General features: G+C 41.8%; 1 protein-coding gene across 3 annotated transcripts in view; it reads right to left on the minus strand.

Moving 5' to 3' along the window:
• LOC117357584 (serine/threonine-protein kinase 35-like) overlaps positions 1 to 23,640 on the minus strand; it is a 111,718-nt gene that overhangs the window by 11,519 nt on the left and 76,559 nt on the right. For 2 of the 3 annotated variants that reach the window (XM_033938394.1, XM_033938391.1), the window contains one exon: positions 11,362 to 11,671. The exons of the other annotated variant lie outside the window; for it this stretch is intronic. The gene's annotated coding sequence lies outside the window, so the exon portion shown is untranslated. Of the gene's footprint in view, positions 1 to 11,361; positions 11,672 to 23,640 lie in introns of those variants that run through there. 3 annotated transcript variants of the gene reach the window in all.

Raw genomic sequence — 23,640 nt, forward strand, 5'->3', positions numbered from 1 at the left:
AGGGGTTGGGTACCCTTCTGCTGCGATTGTCGGGAGGGCACGGTGAAAACACAGGTAAATTGCGGTTCCTAGAGGGGGGGACATTGGCCTGCGGGGACAAATCTATTCACCGTTTTTGCGGTCGGTGAAAGGATTTGTCCCCGCGTCTGCGGCGATTTGCTAATGAGGTCACCATAACCCGCAGCCAAACCGCAGCCACGCAGCGGTTCGCTGCGGGGATCGCTCCCCGTGTCATTCTCTAAAGCACAATACACAGAACACTCAAAACAGTAGCAACATGGATGACAGAGCACAAATTAAAACTTAACCCTGACAAAACAAACTTCATCCTCCTTGAAAACAACAAAACTCCAACCTTAACAAATCTAGTAATAAACTCGATCTCATACCCAATTTAACCCACACTAAAACTTCTGGGAGTAATAATTGACAGAGGCTGTACCATGCAACCACAAATCAACAAAGTAATAAAAGCATCGCTCAGGACCATGAGAAATCTAAGACAAATCCGAAAATTCTTCGACAGGAAGCAATTCCTACTTTTGGTACAATCTCTTATCCTTGGACTAATAGACTACTGCAACATACTATACCTCCCATGCCCGGCGATCATTATAAAACAATTACAAACAATACAAAATACAGCCCTGAGACTCATCTACTCACTGAAAAAATATGACCATATCACAGAGGCATACCATGACTCACACTGGCTTCCAATACAAGCAAGAGTACACTTCAAATTCTACTGCCTACTTTTCAAGGCTATTAGCAGAGAAAGTCCAACCTACTGGAATAACCGACTAACTCAATCCTCTTCAACCAGGTACAGAAGAACCCACTCACTATTCACACACCCATCATCCAAAAATGTCAAATGAAAAAAACTATATGACAACCTAATAGCCTACAAAGCAGCTAAACTGGACAGACAAATCACCACTCTATTATCATCGACCACAAACTACAAAACCTTAAAGAAAGATATTAAAACCATACTCTTCAAAAAATACATAAAACCCATCTAGCACGACCAGCCCCAACCCAACCTCCCCCAACCCTCTCTATACCCTTAATACTCTCTAATGCGCTTCTAACTACCCAACAAAGTCTAAAATGCTTCTAATTTACCCAATACTTATCACCTTAAGATCTCGACTTCTCTTTGGTAATTCTTATTATCCAAAATTTATCACCTTAAGATCTCAACAACTCTTTGATACTTCTTAAGTCAATATTAGGACATCGCTTATGCTGTTCCTGCAAACTTTTAATGTAATCCGCCTTGAACCGCAAGGCATTGGCGGAATAAAAATCAATGTAATGTAATGTAAAAAATGTGTTCAGTTTGTCGGCGATTGCTTTAGCCTCCTTCAGCACTCCCTTTATTCCACGGTCATCCAACAGTCCCACCGCTTCCTTCGCGGGTCGTTTTCCCCTTTATATATTGAAAGAACGGCTTGAAGTTTTTCGCCTCCTTGGCTATTTTTTCCTCTTAGTCTCTTTTGGCCCCTTTTACCACTTTATGGCATTGATGCTGTTTGTGCTTTTTCCAGTTTTCGTCCGTTTTTGACCTTTTCCATTCTTTAAACAGTTTTCTTGTCTCTGATCGCTTCCTTCATCGTTACAGCGAGCCACAATCTCTTATCCTTGGACTAATAGACTACTGCAACATACTATACCTCCCATGCCCGGCGATCATTATAAAACAATTACAAACAATACAAAATACAGCCCTGAGACTCATCTACTCACTGAAAAAATATGACCATATCACAGAGGCATACCATGACTCACACTGGCTTCCAATACAAGCAAGAGTACACTTCAAATTCTACTGCCTACTTTTCAAGGCTATTAGCAGAGAAAGTCCAACCTACTGGAATAACCGACTAACTCAATCCTCTTCAACCAGGTACAGAAGAACCCACTCACTATTCACACACCCATCATCCAAAAATGTCAAATGAAAAAAACTATATGACAACCTAATAGCCTACAAAGCAGCTAAACTGGACAGACAAATCACCACTCTATTATCATCGACCACAAACTACAAAACCTTAAAGAAAGATATTAAAACCATACTCTTCAAAAAATACATAAAACCCATCTAGCACGACCAGCCCCAACCCAACCTCCCCCAACCCTCTCTATACCCTTAATACTCTCTAATGCGCTTCTAACTACCCAACAAAGTCTAAAATGCTTCTAATTTACCCAATACTTATCACCTTAAGATCTCGACTTCTCTTTGGTAATTCTTATTATCCAAAATTTATCACCTTAAGATCTCAACAACTCTTTGATACTTCTTAAGTCAATATTAGGACATCGCTTATGCTGTTCCTGCAAACTTTTAATGTAATCCGCCTTGAACCGCAAGGCATTGGCGGAATAAAAATCAATGTAATGTAATGTAAAAAATGTGTTCAGTTTGTCGGCGATTGCTTTAGCCTCCTTCAGCACTCCCTTTATTCCACGGTCATCCAACAGTCCCACCGCTTCCTTCGCGGGTCGTTTTCCCCTTTATATATTGAAAGAACGGCTTGAAGTTTTTCGCCTCCTTGGCTATTTTTTCCTCTTAGTCTCTTTTGGCCCCTTTTACCACTTTATGGCATTGATGCTGTTTGTGCTTTTTCCAGTTTTCGTCCGTTTTTGACCTTTTCCATTCTTTAAACAGTTTTCTTGTCTCTGATCGCTTCCTTCATCGTTACAGCGAGCCACAATCTCTTATCCTTGGACTAATAGACTACTGCAACATACTATACCTCCCATGCCCGGCGATCATTATAAAACAATTACAAACAATACAAAATACAGCCCTGAGACTCATCTACTCACTGAAAAAATATGACCATATCACAGAGGCATACCATGACTCACACTGGCTTCCAATACAAGCAAGAGTACACTTCAAATTCTACTGCCTACTTTTCAAGGCTATTAGCAGAGAAAGTCCAACCTACTGGAATAACCGACTAACTCAATCCTCTTCAACCAGGTACAGAAGAACCCACTCACTATTCACACACCCATCATCCAAAAATGTCAAATGAAAAAAACTATATGACAACCTAATAGCCTACAAAGCAGCTAAACTGGACAGACAAATCACCACTCTATTATCATCGACCACAAACTACAAAACCTTAAAGAAAGATATTAAAACCATACTCTTCAAAAAATACATAAAACCCATCTAGCACGACCAGCCCCAACCCAACCTCCCCCAACCCTCTCTATACCCTTAATACTCTCTAATGCGCTTCTAACTACCCAACAAAGTCTAAAATGCTTCTAATTTACCCAATACTTATCACCTTAAGATCTCGACTTCTCTTTGGTAATTCTTATTATCCAAAATTTATCACCTTAAGATCTCAACAACTCTTTGATACTTCTTAAGTCAATATTAGGACATCGCTTATGCTGTTCCTGCAAACTTTTAATGTAATCCGCCTTGAACCGCAAGGCATTGGCGGAATAAAAATCAATGTAATGTAATGTAAAAAATGTGTTCAGTTTGTCGGCGATTGCTTTAGCCTCCTTCAGCACTCCCTTTATTCCACGGTCATCCAACAGTCCCACCGCTTCCTTCGCGGGTCGTTTTCCCCTTTATATATTGAAAGAACGGCTTGAAGTTTTTCGCCTCCTTGGCTATTTTTTCCTCTTAGTCTCTTTTGGCCCCTTTTACCACTTTATGGCATTGATGCTGTTTGTGCTTTTTCCAGTTTTCGTCCGTTTTTGACCTTTTCCATTCTTTAAACAGTTTTCTTGTCTCTGATCGCTTCCTTCATCGTTACAGCGAGCCACGCCGGTTCCTTATTCTTTTTCCTCTTGGATCCCTTGTTGATATGCGGTATATATAGATTTTGCGCCTTGATGACTGTGTCCTTAAAAAGGGACCAAGCTTGCTCTAGCGTTTTTACATTGTTTATCCTCTTCTTAATCTTCTTCCCCACCATGAGTCTCATTCCTTCGTAATTCCCTTTTCGGAAGTTCAGTGCTGTGGCTGTCATTCTAGACCAATGTTTCGCCCCTGCGACCAGGTTGAAGCAGATCATGTTGTGATCGATATTTCCCAGCGTCCCTTGTGCCGGTCCTCGCAGTCCATTTAGAATTAAGTCCAGAATTGCATTTCCTCTTTTATTTTCCTTTGACAAGTTGTTCCAGGAAGCAATCGCCTACAGCATCCAGGAACATGGATTCCCTAACGCAGCCAGAGGTGCCTAGGTTCCAGTCTATCCCTGGATAGTTGAAGTCACCCATAATAACTGCGTTGCCTCCCTTGCAGTTGCGTTTAATCTCGTCCATCATTTCTTCATCAATTTCTTCAGACTGTCCTGGGGGTCGGTAGAAGATGCCGATCTTCATTTCCAGTCCATTTGTTCCTGGAATTTTGATCCATAGAGACTCTAGCTTATCCGTCTGTTGTGGCGTGTTCTCTCCAGTAGATTAAATTCGCTCTTTGACGTATATGGCAATGCCCCCACCTTTTTCAGCCACTCTGTCTCAGCAGTATAGTTTATATCCCGGTAGCACAGTGTCCCAAACGTTTTCCTCAGTCCAATATGTCTCCATGATGTCGATGATATCGTTATCCCTTTGTGCCATAGCTTCTAATTCACCCATCTTATTCCTTAGGCTCCTTGCGTTCGTGTACATACACTTGAGTTTGTGGCGTTCCTTTCTTGCATTTCCTTCCCTCCTGTGTCCCTTTCGATCTGTCTTGCCTGTAATCCAGTGAGTCTTCCCCTCTATCTTCCTATACGGTATCCTCTGGGTATACTGGTTCCCGAACCATTGACTCTCTCGGTCGACTGTCGGCTTTCCCCTTCTTCCTAGTTTAAAAACTTCTCAACTTCTCTCTTGATGTTGCTTGCAAGTAGCCTCGTTCTGTCTCTGCTGAGGTGGAGTCCGTCCTTCCTGAATAGTTTGCTCTTCCCCCAGAACGTCGTCCAGTTGCACACAAAGTTGAATCCTTCTTCCTCATACCAGCGCCACATCCATGCGTTGACTGCTTGCAGCTCCATCTGTCTCTTCTCATCTGCCCTGGTACTGGCAGGATCTCCGAGAATGCTATCCTCTGTGTTCTGGTCCTCAGCTTCCTTCCTAGCATCCGGAACTGGTCCTTCAGTACTTCCCTGTTGCTCACGTTGTTCGTCCCCACATGGATCACCACTGCCGTTTCTTCTTCTTCCACACTGTCGATTATCCTGTCGATATAGCTCACTATGTCTTCTATCTTGGCTCCCGGTAGGCAGGTCACCAGGCCGATCCAGTCTTCCTCCCGCTATGTGGCTGTCGACTTGTCTGATGATGGAATCCCCCACAACGATTGCTGTCCTCTCTGTCTTCTCTTGATTCTCCAGCCGCAAGTCCGTGTTCCTAGTGGATGTCCATCTCTTCAGCCGTAGGTCCGTGTCCCTCTTTCCCATCCATTTTCTCTCATCCTGGCGTTGGCTTGCACCAGACTCGTCTTATTGTGGGTTCCCTCTGCTGTTTCCAGATCTCACTGCTGTGTCACCCATTTCTTCCTGGTGGTTCTCCGTCGGGTGGTCCACACTCTCTGTAAGTGTATCTCGGCAGAAACATTGTTGCTGGTGATTTTCCACGGCCTCCCTGTATGCCTCCTCAATTAAACTTCTCCAGCTCTCGAACTTCTTCCTCGAAGGTGTCCTGTCTTGATGTTCTCTGTATCTCTGTCTTCCTCCTCCACTGCTTGAAGTGCCTCCAGTTCCTATATTCTGCCCTCCAGGAGTCTGACTTGTTTCTTCAGGCTCTCCAGTTCTCCGCATCGAGCACATATGTAAGACCGCCTCCCAGAGGGGACGCAGTCATACATATGGCAGACAGTGCAGAAAACTGGGCAGTTCAACATCCTGCTTCTGTCTGCTGCTTCCATTGCTGCCCGCTTGCCGGTCTGCTGTGGATGTCTTTAGTGTCTGCTGTGGATGTCCTCTGCTGTGGCTGTGTCTGCCTGTGTGTCTTCTGCACCTGCTCTGTCCGCTTCGCCTGCTGTGTCTGCCTGGCTGTGTGTCCTCTGCGCCTGCTGTGGTTTCCTTCTGCTCTCCTTTAGTGGTGGCTCGTCCCTTCTCAAGGCCCTTTCGCAAAGGTGTTCTCGCTACGGCGAGCGCCTTTAACGCTCGTCTTCAACACGCGCCGAATGGCTGAGCGCCGTTGGCCCATCCTCTTTTAAGGGGTCAACGTGGTCGGTAGTCAACGTCAGGGGTGGGCGGAGCTAACTCTCACCGATTCCCCTCGTAGTCTCCTGCCTCTTCATCCCCTCTCCTGCTCTTTTTCACTCCTTTTGCTTCCCTTTTCCCTCTACTTCACTCTCCAACCACTGCTTCTTTCCTGCTTGCCTGCCCAAGCTCAGCTGGACTTCGCTCCGTTGGCCCCTCCCCTTTTAAGGGGGAGCTTCGGTGGTTGACATCAGGGGTGGGCGGAGCTAACTCTCGCAGATTCCCCTCATAGTCTCCTGCCTCTTCGTCCCCTCTCCTGCTCTTTTTCACTCCTTTTGCTTCCCTTTACCCTCTAACTTCACTCTCCAACCGCTGCTTCTCTCCTGCTTGCCTGCCCAAGCTCAGCTACAAACATAAGCGCATGGAGGCAAGTGCAAACTTAATTGTCAGATCTCGTATGCCAAAGAGATCATTAAGGTCAGAAGCAGCAATGCAATATTGGTGGACTCAACACATTAGGTGTCAAGTCAGGCACCTTTCTCCATAGGAGGAACCAGATTGTGGAATTTATTACCAGGACAAGTACATCTCTGTAAGAATGTTGAACAATTTAGGCGACTGCTAAAGACTCATTTGTTTGTGAAGGAGTTTTGTTGCTGAGCTAGGTTATTTATGTCCATGTAAAAATGTAGAACTTCAAAGTGTCTAATTTCTAAGTGATCTTTTTTTCAGACAATACATTTCTAAGTAGCCATTCTCTGGACTGACTCCATCCTGTTTATATCTGCTATTTTTTCTTGCCTTCCGGAGCAGTCGAGATGTTTGGGTTTGTGCCATCCTACCAGCAGGTAGAGACATAAGAAACTAATGAGATGTGATGTCATAGCTTTAAACCCTGTGTGGAAGCTGACCACATTTCCTCATCACTATGTCCATATTCATTACAAGACCTTACTACTCACTTTTAAGCTCTTTGATTTGAACTTCCCCTATCTTTCCTTGCTCACCTTTCCTTATACCCCCTCTCACTCTCTTAGGTCCTTTGACAACCACCGGCTATGTTCCCTGAGATTACAACAAGCTCTGCATGAATGTATCAGGATCTCTTCTTTCTATTTTATTGCCCCTGCCTTTGAACACACTCCCTTTGAGGATTCTTAGTAAACGCTCTCTACAACTTGAAATCTGTCATCAAAACTTGGCTTTTTGAAAGGGCATCCTAGGTTGCCAATAGAAGAGGTTTTGTGATTGTCTCCACTTTCTATATCTCTTACCCTGCTTCTCTCTCCTTATCACTCATCTATTCCCTCTTTCTTCCTAACTTACCTGGGTATGAATGTTTTACTATCATATCAACTGAATTATATTTTCTTTCCTAATTTTGTGGGGATCTAACCTACAAACCACTTGGTTCCTCTTGTTGGGTAAAGTGGTATAGCAAATCTGAATAAAGTAAAATTTGGCCAGACAGTATTTGAACAAATCAGAGGACAAGTACGTAAAAGACAAAATATTTTTTCTCTCTCTAAAGAATTAAAATGTTCAACAGAAAAGCATAAATTCTGAACCTTATAAACATCAGATATGTAGCTTCCAGAAAAAAAAAAAAAAAAACAACTTACCACTCCTTAAGAAAAAATATACTAATGAACATTAGTTATAGATGGGTTTTGAACTGGTCTGTAGGGAATCAAGGAAAGAAAATTAGCAGGTAAAACCTAATTTAACCTTCTTTATTGTCACAACAGACCAATCTAGATGCTTGGGACATGCCAAAGTAGGAAATTATATAGGGCAGGACTTTGCAATCCCCACTTTCAAAACCTTAGCCCAAAGGGCTATCACCTCTTGCCTGCAAATCCACAGAAAGGAATACTGTATTTCCCTGAAAATAAACCCTAGCATAATTTTCAGGGTAGGTCTTAATATAAGCCCTAGTCGCCGCATCAGCGCTTCTCCATGCACCCCCCCCCCTTCGAGACTGAAATACTATATCTTGTAACAAACGGCATCGTGGCAGCAATGTAGACAGGCTGCTTCACGGCCTTCTCCTGCCCGGGCACGTGTGCCACGTTGCTGATGACAATAAGTGATGCAGCAGAGGAGCGCTTGGGCAGGAGAAGGCCGCGAAGCAGTCTGTCTACATTGCTGCGATGCTGCTGTTTGTTACAAGATACAGTATTTCAGTCTCGCAGTCAGCGGGAGAGATGGAAGTGTCGGCAGGGGGGGAGATACAAGCTGCAAGGGTTCTGATGCACAAGGGATGGGAGTGATAAAAAGACACTGCACAAGGGTATGGGGCGAGAAAGGAAATAGGAAGAAATGGGGTGGAGGACAGGAAGGGAGAGATGATCAATGTACATGAAAAAAAGAAGACCTACCCCAAAAATAAGATCTAGTGCCTTTTTTTGGGCCCAAAATTAATATAAGACAGTGCTTTATTTTCTGGGAAACACGGTACATGGAAACAAGTTGCTACTTTACAAATTTCATGAGGTGGAATTAAAAGTGTGTTCTACTCATGAAGTGGAATATACCTCTAGTAGAGTCAACTTTTAAAACTGAACGTCCATGGAGAACTTAAGCCGACTCAATTACTTCCTTAATTCAGCAAACAAAATAGTTTTAGACTCTGGAAGGCGAAACTTAGCTTCTACTAGTTCTATAAAAAGTTAATGCTGTCACTTATACCTTCATGGAAGCAAGAGCTAATCCCTTATCCGGTCTATCCTGCCTTGAGTGAATCCCTTCAAAAAGGCAGTGAATTTATTTATTTTTTAAAATTACTATACGTCTAGTTCCTAGGCAATTTACAATATATCCACATACATAATACTTAAAAGCAGTAGAAAAGAGGGACAAATCATCAGAATTTAAGTTCGCAGTTAATCCTCATCAGGACAAGTCAGACCCTATAAAAAAGCATTAACAAATTGTGTTTTGAGGAGTTTTAAACTAAACTAAACCTTAAGTTTGTATACCGCTTCATCTCCATAGAAGTAGAGCTTGGCACGGTTTACAGGAATTGGTATAGAAAGGAACTACAATGAAAGTAGAAGGACTAAGAAGAGAAGTTTAGAGGGACTTAGTATATCAATGAGGGGGAGGTCATTGCATTTTGGAGAAAAGCCAAGTTTTCAAATGTTTTCGGAAGAGTTGGAGCAGTGGTCTCAAACTCGCAGCCCGGGGACCACATGCGGCCCGTCAGGTACTATTTTGCAGCCCGCGGCCTCTACTAGCGAGTGCTGTTCGCTCTTTGCAGTGTCCTCTGGCTTCCCCTTGGCCTCCCACTCTTACCTTCAGATAATTACCGTGGCCTGCAGAGAGGATTGCCGGTGCTGCAGCGATCCTTGCAGGCTGCCGTGGTCCTCGGCAGCATGTTCCCTCTGTCGCAATCCTGCCCCTGACATCAGAGGAGGGGCGGGACTGCGGCAGAGGGAACGTGTTGCGGAGGCCAATGGCAGCCTCCAAGGAACATTACAGCACCGGCGATCCTCTCTGCAGGCTGCATTAATTAGCTGAAACTAAGACTGGGAGGCCAGGGGGAAGCTGGAGGACGCTGCAAAGAAGTGGGGAACATGCAGGCCTTCAGGGGAGGGGGGAAGATTTATAAACTATAAGGAGTTTTACCTCATGCAAAATTGTCATTTCTTTAATAAGACATTAACTATTTTTTCTGAGGCCCTCCAAGTACCTACAAATCCCAAATGCAGCCCTGCAAAGGGTTTGAGTTTGAGACCACTGAGTTGGAGGGAGGTCAGACTCCGAAGCGGGGTAGTAAAACTGTTCCAGAGTTCGGTGATCCTGAAGAAGAGGGAAGTTCCTAATTTTCCTGCATGGGATATGCCTTTTAAAGAGGGGAAGGATAATTTCACCCCAGCACAACAAAAAGTCACTGCACAGGTTTCTACATATTTCGGATTAACGTTGGCCTTTAACAAAGCAGAATTTTCAGAATGCAACAATCTTTTGGGCCTTTACTCTCTAGTACCAGCTTCCGCTTCTCAAACCTTTAACTCTTGTGAAGCCTTGAAACACCAAACGCTTCTTCTGAAGCGATCCCCGTCCTAATGTTCTACCACTCCCCATTTACCTTCCTTTTTTAATAATTTTACTTCGATGTATTTTAAAAAACCTTTCCCTTCTCAACTTCCCTTTTTGTTCCATGTACGTCAATGTGAAGCCATCAAGTATTTTTAATATTTGAAAAAAAATATTGGTTTTGTTTACCTGTTTTAATTGTTTTCTTTAATCTTTTTATATTGTATACCGTTTAGACTTGTATACTTGTTTTTATAGACGGTATATCAAAAATAAAGAAACTTGATGACAAATCATCACAATATTATATTGTACTAATGCCATTGGCAGCCAGTGCAGTGGCTGAAGTCAAGGTGTAATATGAGCATATTTTGATGTTCCTGTAATCAGTCTGGCTGCAAAAACCAAAACAAAAACTGCAGACCATGTGCAAGATGTAGGCGCCGTTTATTACAATATTAATGCAGTATGGTAAATATACCATCTTATTACCAACCAGTGGACCAGGGTCCACTGGTAGGTAATAAGGTAGTATATTTACCATACTGCATTAATATTGTAATAAATGGCGCCTACATCTTGCACATGGTCTGCAGTTTTTGTTTTTGCTTGCTGTTTGTTTACTGCAGATTCCGTTGGATTTCCTTTTCATGTGCTTCTTGATCAGTCTGGCTGCAACATTTTGTACTATTTGCAATGCCCTGTACCTTGTCTTAGTCACTCCATTGCAATAATCAAGCCTTGACAGGACCATTGCCTGCACTACAGTATGAAAATCAAAGGATGCCAGCATTGGCTTCACTCAATACAATAGATGTATTTGTGCAAAACACGTTTGTACAGTCTTTGCCTTTTGACAATTCGTTGTAAGACTTGAATCAAGTCTAACTCCTAAGATTATTGATTCTCTCACTGGAAGAACTGCATCCATTACCTTTAATTCCTTTGGCTACCTAGCCTGATCTACTAAATAAAACCTAATAAAATAAATTGGCACCCATGATTTAGCTGTTCAACCTGGGATAAAGGAAAAAAGAGTTATTTCATATCTTATGCCAGATGTTGAAAAATCCTGCCAGCTACACCAATCTCATTCTGCAAGAACTGAAGTCCTAAGGGAAAGACATTGAACTTAGACTGCAGACAGCATTTATTCACAACAGTAATTACAACACAGCCCAAATACACTGAGAGCAGCACATGATTACTTTCCTTCTTGGCTGGGGGGCGTTCCAATTCCAGCAGTGAGTGTCAGTGTAGTATCTCCAAGCACGAAAGCATCTTTTGAAGTTCCAAAGTGCTAGAACATCTCCATTCCTTTTATACAGTTGCTTACATGCGCACTTAAGAGCCTCTTCACAATTGCTGGCATGATTCAAGTCTCTAATCTCCATGCTGTACTTTAAATGTGTTTCATTTCTTCTGAGCACAAGTCATCCCAACTAATTGGTAAACAAGTGGGGGGGAGGGGATGTAGGACAAAATGTAAAATGGAATATATGTCATTCTGGAGAGGCATATAATTTTTTCTTTCACATTGTCTTTTAAAGGAGTGTATAGTAAGATACTTAAATATAATACCATTTGACACTATACAAAAAGAAAACAGGAGGCCAACCTAACCAGAAATACAAATAGTCAAAAAAAAACAAAGAGCAAATGGGAGGTATGCAACATGAAAATATTGATAAAATGATAGAATGAACCCCAAGACAAAATAAAAAGCAAATAGGCTAGATATAAATCTTTAATATACAAATTATATGTCAAAATATAAAATTAATGCTCAGATGTACACTTTCACCAAAAAGATACAAGAAATGTCATAAGTGAACAGTGCTGCTGTAGTTTAAATAAAAGGAATATAAAAAAAATGGAGGAAAAGCCTCAGACTGGAACCCTCCCACCACCACAACGGTGGTCCAAGGTGGTTGGGCGATCACCTCACTGGCAAAAAACCTCCATTTACTCTCCCACAATATAAAAACTTTAAGCAGGGCTGTTTGATCTTTTGATCAGGAGACGCGGTTCAGCGTCCCATTTAAAGTTTGATCGGATCGTTTTACACCCTGAGGCAGCAGACTTGTGAAACGCTGGCCACCGTTGGTGTACCGATCAACTGAAGATAAGTTGAAAGTTTCTTCTATCATTTTTGCACAAACAGCCCTGCTTAAAGTTTTTATAAAGTTTTTATATTGTGGGAGAGTAAATGGAGGTTTTTTGCCAGTGAGGTGATCGCCCAACCACCTTGGATCATCATTGTGGTGGTGGGAGGGTTCCAGTCTGAGGCTTTTCCTCCATTTTTTTTGATACTCCTGTTATTTAAACTACAGCAGCACTGTTCACTTAAATGATATTTCTTGTATCTTTTTGGTGAAAGTGTACATCTGAGCATTATTGAATTTTCACACATCTGAGTTGATCTTGCTATAAAAATATAAAATTAAAACATATGTATATGCGGTTTCCAAATAGGCTGCTAAAGTCCATTAGCAAATCAGATACATAATACACAACATGTTTCAGTGTGATGCCTGCACCACGGACCTTAAAGTTCATAAACTAAACTAAATCTTGGGTTTATATACCGCATCTTCTCCACAATGTGAAGCTCGGCACGGTTTACAGGAGTTGGAAAAGAACAGAACTCCAATGGAATTCTAGAAATAAGTATGAAGAGAGGTTAGAGGGCTTAGTGTACCAGAGAGGGAAAGAAAAGTTACATTTTAGAGAATAGCCAAGTTTTCAGATGCTTACAGAATAGTTGAAGGGAGCTCAAGTTACGAAGTGGGGAGGTAAGATTATTCCAGAGCTCCATGATTCTGAAGGGGAGGAAAGACCCTAGTTTACCAACATGGGATATGCCTTTTAAAGAGGGGAAGGATAATTTTAGTTTTTGGGCGGATCCCTAAATCCCATAGGGAGTATGACAGAGAAATAATGGGCAAGGGTGATCCTCAAGAAAGATCCCCCAGAAAAAAAAAAAAGACAAGCAACCAAAAAAAAAAAAAATAAAAATTCATAGCATGTCAAACGTTCCTCTTATGAAAACAATCGATGTAAACATAGATTTTATAATATACATTACCTCCTAACTCAGACACCTGGTCAATGCTTTTGTTGCAGCATAAATCTGACAAAGTAAACTAGATTCTCAAAAAATGGCGTTAATCGACGGGCTGCTATCATATCCGTGCTGGTAGCAATTTTAAAAAAGCAAGTCATTTTCCAAAAAGTGCTCATGCAAATGAGGTTGGCGGAGAGTAGTGAAGACTCACTAAATTTGCATGTGCCCATTCTTAGTTACAGCGATGGGCACATGTGCAGAATGCAAAAAGAACAAAAACAAAAACACAACAACGGGAGAGATGTCCAATCTCTCCTGCTGCCAACCAACACACATACCCTGCAGAGGGGCCTTATGCATCTGGGCCAACCAGAGCCTCAAGCCCCTCCCCGCTGCCAGGGTATTAAACAGTGCTGTCACTGTACCGACACCCATGGACCAGTTGCTGATTTTTGTCGCCAAAAGCCAACACCGCTCTTGGAGAATGGCTCAGCAATATTGAAGAATCCACCAGTGCTCATTTCAATATTGAAGAGCCCATTTGCATGGCAGGGTTGGACACCGTTAAAAAGCTCGCTAAAGACTGCAAAAAGCTGTTTTGATAATCCGCCACTAACGGCCTCTTTTACAAAGCTGCACTAGCAGCTGTGCTGCGCTAATGGCCCCGAAGCCCATAGAGATTTAAAAGGCTTCGGGGCCGTTGCTGCGCGGCTTTGTAAAAAAGGCAGTAAAATGCATGCAAGCTAAACCACTGGAAACCAGTTTATTGACCGCGTTAAATTTTTGAGAATCTGGCTCTTGGTCTTCTAAAAGGGCAAAAGTGCAAGTCCTGACTAAATTTTTCCATTATAGGCATATTTTACTCTTGCTGCAACAAAAAGTATCCAAAAACTAATTTAAAAAAATACTAGTTAATTATGCCTCTTACTCAGGCTAATCATACAGAAAAGGAATAAGTATTCCTTAGAACATTTTTCTTAGTTTGGTTGCTTTGGTGTGCTGTCTAACTTCTACTATACAGATACAGCTCTCTGCATAGTCTTCAGGTCTTTGTGCTGAAAGCAAGGACTCATCTAAGTTACTGGCACTGTTAAAGAGGTTCTTGTTCAATCAACCCCTAATTCTGTAATGTTGATGTCACCAGCCAGACTCTGAATCAATTGAACAGTTCTTCAATAATGAAACAAACAACTTACAGTCAGATGGTAGTTCAATGCAGTTCAAGCCTGTTACATTTCTTCTCACTCCACCAGCATATCAGGGCCACGCTGGGAATGTCCACCCTAAGGAGATGACACTGTTCTCCAGACTTAGGAAATAACCTAAGCTGTGTTAGATCATTAGAATTGAAGGGGTGAAAAAACCTGGTGGGAAAACACCACACTCAGGCTCTCATCCAGGCATGTGCTCAGCAATATGGCCACTAGTGCTGCCCGATTCAGGGAAAAAAAAATTTTGATTCGATTTCAGCCTATTGAATTGGTTTTTTGATTCGATTCGATTTTCCTGCCCAATTGGGTGTTTTTTTCAAACATCCTGGTGGGTTTATTTTATAGCCTCTTCACCCCCTTTGCTTTCTCCTAACCACACTGGCACTGTGGTGTATACAAAATAAACAAACAAAAAATACTTTTCCTCTCTCTGTTAAATCCTAGCTCACGTTTGCGGTCCAACACCAGCTCTGGCAGGATACATGTTTCAAATCTGACATATTGTAATCACAAACCAGAAAATAAAACTAGTTTTTCTACCTTTTGTTGTCTAGTCATTATTCAAATCTTGTTGGTCCCAAATCTTGTTGGTTTATCTTCTGATAACTTGCTTGCCAGGGTCTCCTTTCTCCATGCTAACCATTCATCTGCCATCTCTGTCCTCCCCTTCCCTCCCACGAAGGTCTGGCATCTTTCCTTTTTTTCGTCTCCATCCACGATCCACCTTTTCTTAACTACCCTTTCATCCAGCATCTCTCCCTCCTTCCCCACCACCTCAGGGTCCACCATCTCTCCCTTTCTTTTCCCAACTACCCTCCTATCCAGTATCTCTTCCCCCCCCTCCATACCATCCCTTGTGTCCAACTTCTCTCCCTTTCTGTTCCTTCCCTCCCTAAATCCCATTGTCCATCATCTCTCTCCCTCTCCTCTATTTTTAGACTCATTATTTCATCCCCCCCCAAAGTCCAGCATATGCACATCTCTTTGAACCCCCCCCCTTTCCCTTCCTCCCTCCCTCTGTGTACTTCTACACCAGGGCCCCCTCCCATAAAGGTCTGTCCCCCCTGAAGGCCTGTACCTCCCCCTGAAGGCCTGCCTGTCCCCCCCCCTTGAAGGCCTGTTTCCCCCCTTAAAGGCCTGCATCCCACCCCTGAAGGCCTGTGCCATCATCCCTGAATGCCTGTCCCCCCCTTAAAAGGACTGCCTGCCTGTCCCCCCTGAAGGCCTTACCCCCCCCGGAAGGCCTGCATGTTTCCCCTGGCCTCCCCGTACCGTTTACCTTATAGGAGCAGCCTGCAGAGAAGATCGTGGTGCTAGCGATCTTTGCAAACTGCTTCAGAGCTATTTCCTCTGCTGCAGTCCTGCCCCTCCTCTGATGTCAGAGGCAGGATCACGGCGGAGTAAACAGCTCTGAAGCAGTTTGTAAAGATCGCTAGCACCACGATCTTCTCTGCAGGCTGCTCCTATAAGGTAAATGGTGCGGAGAGGCCATGGGGGAAGCCAGAAGCCGGGGGGGGGGGGGAACCGGACACCAGCACTTCCCGACTGACCCTCCCCACTCATCCTCCAAAGCAGGTGCGGCAGCGGCTGGCCAGCAAGAGCAGCGCTGCTGCTGCTGCTCCTGCTTTAGGGGGGAGGGTCAGCCGAATCAGGAAGCCGATTTTTTTTTTGTTTTGTTTTAAATCGATTCACCTGAAGTGAATCGGTGAACCGATTCAAATCGTGAATCGGGCAGCACTAATGGCCACTGCTCTCCCCAGACTGGAGAAGGAGGCAAGCACATGCTCTGTGGAAACAAAGCCCAGTCCTCAGGAAAGCTAAGCCCTCTGGGAATTTGAGTCCACAGAGCACCCATAACTAAACATCTAATGCAAACAATTAACTGAGCAAATGCCCAAATAACATGGGGCAGAACATTTGGTCTTTGTCTTTCTTCCCAGGATTGCCTCAACCTTTCATTTTTCATACTTCGAAGGTGGAGTACAATGTGAATTTGTAACTAAAGACCATGCTGAAACATGTCGGGTTTTGTTACGTCTGTTCACCTTTATGAATCTGCATTAAGTACTAGATTTTATTCTAATTTTATATTTCTTTTCAAAATGGTTATGTTTATTTATTAAGAACTTGATTTACTGCCCTTTCAAAGTAATTGTACAAATTTATATCTAGCCTCTTTACTTTTTATTAAGTTTTTATTAGGATTTTATATACCGCCTATCAAGGTTATCTAAGCGGTTTTACAATCAGGTACTCAAGCATTTTCCCTATCTGTCCCGGTGGGCTCACAATCTATCTAACGTACCTAGGGCTATGGAGGATTAAGTGACTTGCTCTTAGAATTCTCTTTTTATAAATCCTTTAATGTGATTTTTTTAATATATTCAGTGTATTTCCCACTTGACATGTGTCACTATGCACAAGACATTTATTAAAACTTAGATGGCTAAGAAATATTTATTGTGGGTATTCATTAAAAGATAGAAATATGTACTTTAAATTTAAACCGTCACCAAAATTGTTTTATATTTTATAAAAACCTTCTATTTAATGACTACTGTACATTAAAACCCATTCAATATGAATTTTAAGTGTCAAATTTAAGGTTTAAAAAACAATACCTGCTATGCTTGATTCAGACTTGTTCATAAGGGAAAATTAGGTTCTTACCTTGATAATCTTCTTTCTAGTAGAAAAGCATACGAGTCTTGAACCAATTGGTAATTCACCTCTAATAGTTGTGTAGAAGAATCATTTACTTTTTCAGCTTTGCCTCCTCTAGCCCTGCTATGTGCTCTTGCTTCTCAGTTCATACCAAAGCATTGACAACCACTACAAAAGGAAAAAGAGGAAGGGCACAGGGAACTTCCAGACAAAGTCAAGTCTACTCTGCCATTAACCAAATAGTTAAATATAATTGTTCCACATTTACTGGTTGTATTCCAGAAATGTTGTCCCATTCCTAAAGATGCTTCTTTGGATTTATCAAAAGATGAACACTTTCGTCCTATTTCAAATCTTATGTTTTGCCAAAGGTGTTGAAAAAAATTGTGCTACAGCAACTGGATGATTTTGTGACAAGGCTGCCTAGATAATTTCCAGTTTGGATTTTGTCAGGAATATGACACTGAGTTACTACCATTAATGTCATTATGTGATGAAATATGGAAAAGGTTTCATGAAGGGAAGCAGTAATTGCTGATATGACTTGATGTAACTGCAGTGTTCAATTCTGAAGATCCTGGAATAGTGCTAGATCAACTGCAGTTATTTGGTATTTCAGGAGTGGTTTATTAAGTGGTTTCAATCTAACAATATTGTCTTATATACCGCTATTCTCTTCAAGGAATGAATGCGGTTTACAATAAGAGTTAGATCAAGATTTTGAAATTTACATATTTAAGCCCGATCTTGTGGTCGTCAGGAGGAAGAGGTAAGGGGTAGGAGAATGGCTATAGAAAGCAGAAATATGTTTTTAACTTTCAAAAATCAAGGTAAGTGGTGGGTTGTCTTGGGTATGTAGGCAGTTTGTTCCAGATAAGAAGTCCTTGGTATTCAAAGGTAGCCTCAAACATTATCTTCCGCTGAACTTGTTGAGAAGGGAAGGATCGTATTGAAGCGTTGTGATACTTGTGAATTGAAGGAGTGTGGGACTTTAATATCAGAGGTTAGTCAATCTGAGTTTTCTCCATAGATCACTTTATGAATCATGCAGGCTTTTTGAATTGGATTCACATTTATAGCGGCATTTATAGTGTAGTTGTTCCAATAGCAGACTTGCCCTCTCAATACTTATTCTTACTGAAAATTAGTCCGGTGACAGTGTTTTGTAATAGTTGTTGTCTTGTGTTCTTTTTTTGTAATTCAACAATAACGAATTACAATAGTCCAGGTATGGTATTAGGTATGGTATTAGTGCCACTGTTCTGAAACTGGCCTGAGTTAGGACTAGTCTTATTGTCATCAGCTGTCTCATCTTGAATTTTTTTTTTTTTACTAGTGAGTTGATGTGTGTGTTGAAGGTTAAGTTCGAGTCTAGCATAACTCCCAGTACTTTGGAGGGATTTTCTATCTTTAGTCTCTCACATGTAAAGAGTTCTAGTTCTGTGCTAGGTAGAGTGCTATAGTCTCCCAACCATAGTATTCTTGTCTTTGATTTGTTTAGTTTGGTTGAAGAAGTTTCTCATCATCCATGCACTTAATTACTTGAAAAATACTATTGATGACCTAAGAGTTATTATCAAAGGATTCTTTGGTTGTACAAAGGAAATAAGGTGATCCTGGGTTGATGGAAGATGTTTTTCAGAGCTCTGAAATAAATTTTAAACAGTGCAGGTGATAGCAGAGAGTCTTGTGAAACCACCGCAGTTGGTCTTCCATTGCTGGGGATTTCTAGTCATCTTGCCAAACCTCTTATGTTCTGTTTTTTAAGAATTGTGTAAAGTGTAAACCATTGTATTCCACACCCTGTGCTTCAAGTTCAATTGAGAAATAAACGCGAGTGGTCAGACATGCCCGAGACACCAGTAGGGGTACCAGCAGGGAAGAGGGCTGGAGAGGACTTGCCAGAGGCACATCCTGTAGGGAGTCAGCCGGCACCTCTTCTCCCCAATGTGCCGCGGCATACCTGAAATCTAAAGAGGCATACTAGTGTGCCGCAACACACAGTTTGCGGTACACTGCTTTAGATGTTAGTTCAAGTAATAGATTCGGTGCTGTGCCTTGACCTGAAGAAGCCTGTTACAATTTGTGGAATCTGTTTGGTCTATGAATTTAGCTAGTTGTGTATTTACCGTATTTTTTGGCCCATAAGATGCACTGGACCATAAGACCTATAGAGGAAGAAAAACCAAGAAAAAAAAAATTTGGTTCAGAATTTTTTTCTTTTTGGTTTGTCCTCCTCTACATGTAGGTATGACTGGTAGTCTGGTGCTGGGAAGCCCACCACCCGCCGGTACCTTTTTTAGTGACGATGGTCCAGTGGAGCCTCCTGGACAGCTGCCTTTGTCTTAGAATAGCGACACAGAACACAGAAGTGTGACCTTTGCGCTTCCTGCCTGGTCCCGCGCCACTCTGATTGGCTACAGTCATTCAGAGTGCTGCCGCTGCTGCTTTAGGAGACCTTAGAGGTATGTCAGGCCTCACCAGAGTGGGGGGTCACTGAATTAGCAAGTCCAATCTTCTCAGACAACGAATTGATTCAAACTGATTCACCGACGTGAATCTGTGAATCGATTTGAATTGGCAAATCAGGCAGCACTAGTATTTACTAGGTTTGTCAAACATAACAGAAAGTTAAGGAGGCGGGCATGAGTTAGCAGACTAGCTAGGAATTTATCTAAGTGACAATATTTTTTTTGGATATTCCTGCCTGGTCCCGCGCCGCTCTGTGATTGGCTGCAGCCAAACACAGAGTGGCACAACCAGGTCTGTGATTGGCTGCGACACACAATGCAGGAGCACGACATTTGCGCTTCCTGCCTGGTCCCGCGCCGCTCTGATTGGCTGCAGTCAGTAACTGACTGCAGCCAATCACAGAGTGGCACAACCAGATCTGTGATTGGCTGCGACGCACAACGCAGGAGCGTGACCTTTGCGCTTCCTGCTTGGTCTCGCGCCGCTCTGTGATTGGCTGCAGTCATTCAGAGTGCTGCTGCTTTAGGAGACCTCAGAGGTATGTCAGGCCTCACCAGAGTGGGGGGGTCACTGAATTGGCAAGTCCAATCTTCTCAGACAACGAATTGATTCAAACTGATTCACCGACGTGAATCTGTGAATCGATTTGAATTGGCAAATCGGGCAGCACTAGTATTTACTAGGTTTGTCGAACATAACAGAAAGTTAGGGAGGCGGGCATGAGTTAGCAGATTAGCTAAGCATTTATCTAAGTGACAATATTTTTTTTGGATATTCCTGCCTGGTCCCGCGCCGCTCTGTGATTGGCTGCAATCAGTAACTGACTGCAGCCAAACACAGAGTGGCACAACCAGGTCTGTGATTGGCTGCGAAGCACAATGCAGGAGTGCAACCTTTGAGCTTCCTGCTTGGTCTCATGGGCATGAGTTAGCAGACCAGCTAGGCATTTATCTAAGTGACAATATTTTTTGGGATATTCTTTTCAGTCAGCTAGAGAAATCTCTTGTGTTTCATCCGAGGTCAATTTTAACCAGCATCAATCAACTGGGATCCCTTCGTTCTCACTGTATTTGACTGGGTATAGATCTACATTATACTCTGGGTAGTGTGTGAATGACGAACTCACAGTTTTGATTTTTTTCTTAAAAGTAATGTGCCAGTTTGTCTGCGACTAGTTGTTGTAATGTTGAACCTTCTGTTATATTTTTGGTGGAGATCTGCGAGTTATAAATGCTAAATAGACATTTGGTGGAATTTTTATTTGGAAGAATTTTTAGATTGGGTGATCAAATTATTTATTCATTCCATTTTATATACTGTTCTCCCAGGGGAGCTCAAAATGGTTTACATGAATTTATTCAAGTGCTCAAGTATTTTTCCCTGTCTGTCCTGGCAGGGTGCTGAGGCCGTAGCTTTAACCACTGTGCCACACTCTCGCCATAGTATGATTGTTTTTTTTGCTTCTTCTCTTACTGATCAGAGTTTTTGTGTTTCAGGAGGAACTGAAAAGTCCTCATTTTATCCACTGATCACAGGTGTCCCTCAGGGATAATTTAGGAGTTAATATCAGATTGATGATGAACAATATTTCTTTGAATTTCGAGAGGACTGCAATCAGGGTTTTCATTTTTTATTATCTTATTTGACTGCTATTAGAGATAGGATGAAATTTAATTGATTAAGCTTGAATGTGTAAAAAATGCAAATTCTATAGCTGTCTGGATTTGGATCCTCGAGAGCTCCTCTGGTTTTCGAGTATGATGAAATACAGATTTTTATCAAATCTGTGATAAAAAGTTGTGGGTACTATTAAGACTCCTATCTTTTAGAAACCATATTACAACAGTGGCGAGAACTGTGTTTTTCAAAATATGGTTAATACTGAGACTCTGCGACTTGCTGAATTTGGATAATTTCTATCATGTTATGCAATGTTTTGAATTACCACATTTGGATTATTGCAAGGCTCTCCTAAGTGGGTTGCCCCAGAAAACCTTAAGGATCCTGAATATGGCCCAGAATGACTGGGGGGGGGGGGGGTATATCATGTAGAACATGTGACCCCATTGCTGGCTGATTTGCATTGGCTCCCAGTGGCATGGAGAATCCCAGGTTAAAATGTCAATGTTGGTTTATAAGGTTTTGTATCAAGATCTGCTGCCTCTGGTGGTAGCTAAGGAAATTATACCATATGTACCAGTTCGTTCACGTCATTCGAAGGGTTAGCACTACTTAGCAGATGTTGGAAATTCCCCCGTTACAGCAAATACATAAGTAAAATGGTTCATTCTAGTGTGATTTGTGTGGCAGGTCCACAAAGTGGAATACTCTTCCAGATTCAGTTTGCAGTATGACTTCTTTTATACCTTTTCGTAAACATTTGAAGGCACATTTTTTCTCTGAAGCCTTTTCAAATATGTGATGTAATTATATTATTTAAGTCAATTTTGGAAACAGATGAATGAGGAATATGTTATTTATATAGACTATGAATGTTTTTGTGTAACCTGCTCAGATTTTGGGATGTACGATATACAAATGTTTTAAAGAAAGAAAACCAGTGCCAACAGGAACATAAAAAATCAAGGTGGAACCCAACAAACCACCTATCTGAGTACAACTGGCACTAACACACGTGGTTCCTGCAGTCTCCCATTTTCTAAAACTTTTTTTTAAATATAAGCAGTAGAGAGCTATCTACAAACCTCTCCTCTCGAGTAGGATAGCTCTAGACATTGTGGAGACCTTCCGAGGGGTATTCATCACTCTTCAGACCTGTTTGAAAGGAGGTCATGCATCTAGAAAACACACACGTCTAAAACAGTAAGCCCCTAAATTGAAATCTGACAGGCTAAATTGAAATCTCCTTGATCAATCAAGACTCATATGCCTTTCTACTAGAAAGAAGACTGAGGTAAAGAATATAAGAATAGCCTTACTGGGTCAGACCAATGGTCCATGAAGCCCAGTAGCCAGTTCTCATGGTCAGTAGTACCTGATAAAAATTCATAGTGTGTACAAATGAACACCGGTGGTGGGCGTGGTACTTACCACTGAAGATAAGTATTGCCATTCTTTTGTGTTAAAAAATTATTTTCAACATTACTACAGCATGATAGATTAATGGCATATAATGTTGCAGGCTAAAATTATACAAATGCAAGTAGTAGTAACTGTTGAACAAAGATGATTATGTCAGTTGATTATTGTTCACATTTTTGGGGGTGAAAATAAGGGAAGGGAAGGAGGTATATGTATAAATTATTAAAACTGTCACTTCAGGATGCAGACCTGGAATAACATATAGGTTATAGGAGGTCCTATAATCTGATCCTAAAATGACTATATGATATATCTACCTTCCAGATTTAAACTAATTCAGTAGAAGTATTTTGTGGATTATATGGGAAAGATATATATATAAATTTATTTATTACACATTACTACAATACAATAGGGGATTTATTACACATTACTACAATACAGAAGCAGAGTCTGTATGAAGTATCAGTAGCGTGTTAACCATCCATTTGGCCAATTGTTCTATAAAATAATTTTCCGTATTCTGGACTAGATGTTATATTGATACCCCCAATTGTTGGTGTAAATACCCAAAGAGAAAAGTTCCATGCTACCGATCCAGGGCAAGCAGTGGCTTCCTCCATGTCTCTCTCAATAACAGACTATGGACTTTTCTTCCAGGAAATTGTCCAAGCCTTTCTTAAAACTAACTACCCTATCCACTCTTACCACAACCTCTTGCAATGCATTCCAAAGCTTAACTATTCTATGAGTGAAAAAAATATTTCCTCCTATTGGTTTTAAAAGTATTTCCCTGTAACTTCATTGAGTGTCCCCTAGTCTTTGCAATTTTTGATGGAGTGAAAAATCGATACACCATGTACCCATTCTACTCCACTCAGGATTTTGTAGACTTCAATCATATCTCCCCCACAGCTGTCTCTTTTCCAAGCTGAAGAGCCCTAACCTTTTTAGT

Source organism: Geotrypetes seraphini, chromosome 3, assembly GCF_902459505.1.
Source record: "Geotrypetes seraphini chromosome 3, aGeoSer1.1, whole genome shotgun sequence".
Lineage (NCBI taxonomy): Eukaryota > Metazoa > Chordata > Amphibia > Gymnophiona > Dermophiidae > Geotrypetes > Geotrypetes seraphini.